Source organism: Monopterus albus, unplaced genomic scaffold, assembly GCF_001952655.1.
Source record: "Monopterus albus unplaced genomic scaffold, M_albus_1.0 scaffold40.1, whole genome shotgun sequence".
In the NCBI taxonomy this organism is placed as follows: Eukaryota; Metazoa; Chordata; class Actinopteri; order Synbranchiformes; family Synbranchidae; genus Monopterus; species Monopterus albus.
In genome coordinates this window covers 3,669,985-3,675,472 of record NW_018127920.1, presented here as the reverse complement: position 1 = coordinate 3,675,472, position 5,488 = coordinate 3,669,985, and the positions used below count along the sequence as shown (strand labels likewise).

Genomic DNA, 5,488 nt, shown 5'->3' with positions numbered 1-5,488 from the left:
AGCATTTTTCATAGATTTTTTTTTATAATTAATACATAGAATAAGCTGATGTGCAGTCACTTTTCATATCAACACTACATAAAGTGTGGAGCAGTGCGAAGGAATTTATGGTGCTGTTCTTAACTGGTTTAGATTTTATCTCACTAATAATCTTAACTGGTTCAGATCTTATCTCATAAATAGATGTTTTACTGTTAATATTGGTACCTGTTCATCATCCTCAACTATCCTTTGCTGTGGTGTCCCCCAAGGATCTGTGCTTAGTCCCATTTTGTTCTGTTTGTACATGCTCCCACTGGGATCTATCTTAAGGAAATATGGCCTTTCTTTTCATTGTTATGCTGATGACATTCAGATTTCCTTACCGTTAAAGGCAAAAAGAGGAATGTCATTACAGCTGCTGTTTGACTGTCTGACAGACCTGAAATCATGGTTGGCACTTAACTTTTTAAATCTCAACGAATTGGCGACCTGGTGAACCTAACTGCTTCTAATCAGGCCCTGGGCCCCCTAGCCCAACACTTGAAGTCAACTGTAAAAAATCTAGGGGTGATGTTTGATGGCGACTTGAGGTTTGACAAGAAGATCAACTCAGTTGTGAAATCTAGCTTCTTCCACCTGAGGCTGTTATGCAAGGTCAAGGCATTCATTTTTTTTAATGATTTTGAGATTGCAATCCATGCTTTTATCACTTCTAGACTTCATTATTGCAATGCTTTATACCTAGGTGTTAACCAGTACTCCCTCAATCGTCTCCAAATGGTGCAAAATGCTGCTGCTCGTCTTTTGACAAGTACTAGGAAATTTGAGGATATAACCCCAATACTGGCTTCTCTCCACTGGCTTCCAGGCCGTTTTAGAATTGATTTGAAGTTATCAATTTTTGTTTTTAAGGATCTTAATGGTTTGGCTTCATTTTACCTTACTGAATTTCGTCTTTTGACAAGTACTAGGAAATTTGAGGATATAACCCCAATACTGGCTTCTCTCCACTGGCTTCCAGGCCGTTTTAGAATTGATTTGAAGTTATCAATTTTTGTTTTTAAGGATCTTAATGGTTTGGCTTCATTTTACCTTACTGAATTTCTGCATTGGCACAAACCTTCAAGGTCCCTCAGATGTTCATGCCAGTTTCTTTAGGTGGCAACTGATGATTCGCTGTGATGACCCCTAATGCGAACAGCCGAAAAAACAGCCCCTTAATTGTGGAATAGTCTACCTTTTAATGTTAGGTCAGCTACTGACCTTAGTACTTTTAAATCATTGCTTAAAACATATTTAATTGGCTTGGCTTTTAATACACAGTAGGGCGTGATGCATTCCTTTTAATTTTAATTTATTGAACGTATGTTAACTGCGTGTCAGTGTTATTGTGCTGTTTTATTTTTATTTGCACTGATCTTATTTACTCTATTTTAGTCCTTTATTGTGATTTTATTCTGCCATGTAAAGTGCTTTGGTGAGCTGGATGTTGTTTTTAAAGCGCTATATAAATAAATTCAATTTGATTTGATAGACAGCAAAGGCCACTAAAAAAATTGCAGCTAGTGTGTGTAAACAAGCTAACTGAACTGAACTCAGCTGACCTGCTCTAACCTGCTGCAGAGGTGACTGTCACTAGGTTTTTCATAGCCCTTAAAATTTTGATCTGAAAGCTGAACCCGTGCTCTGCTGCTGCACTGGAAACTGGACTTGCCAGCTCCACTTCAGCCGGGAAGCTGGGAAACATTTCTCTCTAAAAGTGATTAGAGGCTCCTCTGAACATGAGATTTCCTGATTTTGCTCACTTCACCAGGAGGCATCCGCTGCATGCGCTCCTTCTGTACCAGAGGTGCAGCATAGAGCTGTAGTGGTCATAGATATGCTCCTTTGCCTCCAGTGAGGTGCACTGAGTAGGTCTCAGTTGTCCTTCATCCAACGCATCAACATCCTCTTTTTTCACCACACTTGTCAGTGCCATATAACCATTTAGGCTTTTTAGTAGCCTGTAATCAAACTTTGTTAGTGTAGATTGCCTTCTGCCAAAATGACAAACAGCCTTCGGAGTTTTCCATCATTAATAGAAAAAATTCCATCAATTACAGAGAATATTCAGTTAACGGAACCTCGTGTAGTGCATCACCATATTGCTTGGCAATTTGATACTTAAAAATTATTTATAGAAAGGTGGAGTGTCCGCTTGATGGAAGTGGATACCAAGGATACAGCATGGTGTGAATGAACAGGTTTTAATATCAATATCGTATGCCAAATTATTATAGTCTATTAACAAAGAAAAAAATTCAGTCCTCCTATCCAACTTCCAAGTCTGAATACAGTCAGTGCTTGAGTCTTCTGTGGCAAAAATGATCTTATTAAAGCTTGGTGAGTGTAGAATAAAGTCTTGATACCAACTCTGAAAGTTGTTGCGCATTTATTCCCTGCAGGAAAGGAGCAGTCTCCATACAGAGTCCTAACAGTAACAGTCTGAAAAATGAGGCTCCTAGAATGGAGGGCTACAGCTCTTCTTATACACACATATACAAATGCAGGAAACAGATGCTCAAGTAGATACAAAACAGGATACAAATTATCTGGTTCAGCATTCACACAAAGGCATGCTTATCTCTACAAACGTGCTGACACAGTAAACTGTCTAGTTTCATAAGCACACAAATAACTGCGTAGAATAACTACATAGCAACAGCCAACACACTAAAAAAGGTGCTGATATAATTTTCCCATTAAATTTCCCAGAGGTTAGCTTCTGATTAGCCCCAACTTGTTCATCTCATGGATTACTATACATTTGTAATCAGTATATTGTGACAAGCAAGCACTGATCTGGGCAGGAACAGCATTGCTTCACTTTGGTCTGCCAGGTTGCTCCAGATGATTGTGTTGAAAGGTGGCAATGGTGAGTCCTGAGGAGGTGGAGGAGGACAGAGGTAGAATTGATTATCTTAGAAATGGAGAATGAGCCAATAAACCAAGGTGCCAACTTACAACATTCCACCAGGAGAGGCAGATCAGGAGTTGACAACCACACTTTTTTAGCCTAGTTGGTAGACTGGAGCCAGAGAGCATTGCTTATTGGTTTTTGGAGGTCTTCAGGAGCACAAACCAGGCTCTTCTCCAAGCTCTTCTGCATTGGCAGACGATGGCATAGTTGGATGGGGTTCAGGCTTCCTTCTCCTACATAAAGAACAGAGGTGGCTGATAACCATACACCATAAAGAATGGCAAGAGACTGGTGGTAGATGAGGGTAAAGAGTTGTGAGTGTATTCAACCTAAAACAGATTTCTGGTCCAAGAGGATGGGTCTTGGGAACAAAGGCAATATAGTTCAGCCTCAAGGTCTTGATTAACTCTTTCGGTTTGACTGTTTGTTTGGGGATGAAAACTGGAGGACAGGTTAATAGATATGTTGAGCTGTTACAAATATCAGGCCAGAACTGGGAAATGAACTGGGGTCCCCAGTTGGACACTATGCTTTCTGGGACACCGTACAGGCAGAAAACATATTGTAACAAGCACCCTGCTGTCTCCTTGGCTGATGGTAACTTGGGCAGTGCTACAAAATGTCCATTTTGGAGAACCTGTCACCTGTGGTATGTATGCATATCTTCCCCTCAGAGGGAGGAAGTCCAGTGATGAAATCTACAGTGATATGGGCCCATGGTTGATGAGGAATGGGGAATGGATGCAGTAACCCCGCCGGTCATTTGTTGTTTGTTCCAGGTACAAACGGTGCAGGTGGCCACAAACCCCCATGTACAGCATCTTCTTTAAGTGAGGGCTACCAAAAATCAGTGTTGCAGCATCCGCATGGTCCTAGCAACTCTGGGATGATAAACCAGGTGAGATGGGGGAGAGCTCCATAAAGTCTTGGGCCAGCCCTACTGGCATGCAATCGGTCAGAACGCAGACAGGAGCAAGGAATGGCTGGACAACACTACGTAGCATAAGTGACCATCTGGTGACAAGAACAGAAGTCAGAGCAGGTTATATAGGCAGGGTAACAAGCCACAGGTTAGTTCAGTTGGAACTCCGAAATGGCGTGGACCATGATACTGACCTGAGCTTGGGGGCAACTGTGGTTCGGTGGATGGAGCAGCAGTCTCCCAACCGGAGGTTTGGGTCTCAGTGCCTGCAGTCAAAGTGTCCTTGGGCAAGACAGTGAAACCCAAGTTGCCCCTGATGGTTAGAGCCATCGGTTGAGTTGGTGCCGCAGATGGCTGCCTCGTTTCTGTACCAGAAACAAATTCCTTGTGTGTGTAATATATTTGTATAATAAAGGTGACCGTCCTTATCATTTTATAATATCTAGGAAAGAATAAGTAAATCACAATATAGGAAACAAAGGGCAAAGTTGATTTGTATTTCAGTGTTGACCAATAATTAATGCCAAAAACTTATACATTTTCTTAAGGAGGTGAGGCTAGAAACCAACTTCAAATGCTTTTATCTCATAATTTGTCAATAAAACAAATTGCAAACCTATTGGGTGTTTTAAAGCAACAGTTAAGCAAACGTTAAGGTAGATATTTATTGTATTTTATGTTGGAAAATTACAAGAAATGTTTGCCATATCTGAAAACATTAGCTCCCGAATAATGAATAAAATTTCTGAAAATGTATTTGCAATTATCCATTTGCTCAATCTATATGGAATATAAAATATAATATACACTTATTTAGCCATTGTTTTTAACCTGTATTTTTATTACTGTAAGTATTAGGCCTGGCTCATAGCGTTACTATGTATTTTTCCCAAAGGCATTTTATTTGTTATATTTTACACTTTGTTACCCTCTTTTTTATGCAATCAGTACAATCCGTCACTGAGGGATTGCTGTACAGATGAAGCCCTCAACAGCCTTGTGAAAATGAGAGTCTCTGGCAATGATGAACTTGGTCCAGAGCTTGTCAGAGCACAACTCTGTCAGGATATAGACTTTATGCCCTGTTTCTGTGGTGTTTGCGTCCTGTGTTTGTGTTGTTTTTGCGCTGTCTCTCCCCTACCATGTCATAGTGATCATCATTTCATGCACCTGCTGTTCGTTACTCTCTGGCCCTGTTCTCTCTACACAGTCCTGCCACATCGCCTTAATCACTGTTATTTCCTGTACCTGTGACTCATTACTTCCTGGTCTCGTTCTACACATATACACCCTCTTGTCTGCTTAGTTGCTGCTGGCTTATTGACGTTCTGTCTGTCTGTCTGATTGACTGACTTACTTACTTATCCTGATACTATCACTACCACATGCTCTAGGTTTCGTTCCTGTCCCACTGTCAAGAGACGTCACGCCAGGGGTGGCGAACCCACGGCTCTTTCACTGCTCTTCTGTGGCTCTTCAATCTATCCACATGTTCTGTGTTTAAAATCGCAATTTATTTTTAAAATGTCAAAACATAATTTTGCAATAAAGGGGTATGTATTTAAATGCAATTGCCGAATCTAATTTGAATTTTTAATAATATTTAATAATATTATTTTTTTTAT

General features: G+C 40.5%; 1 long non-coding RNA gene across 1 annotated transcript in view; it reads right to left on the bottom strand.

Annotated features, from left to right (window-relative positions):
• Positions 1 to 2,619: 2,619 nt before the first annotated feature.
• LOC109959643 (uncharacterized) overlaps positions 2,620 to 5,488 on the bottom strand; it is a 15,212-nt gene continuing 12,343 nt past the window's right edge. Inside the window, exons 2-3 of the long non-coding RNA XR_002274864.1 lie at positions 2,986 to 3,174; positions 2,620 to 2,903 (exon numbers count right to left, since the gene is read on the bottom strand). This is a non-coding gene — a long non-coding RNA (uncharacterized LOC109959643). The remainder of the gene's footprint in view (positions 2,904 to 2,985; positions 3,175 to 5,488) is intronic.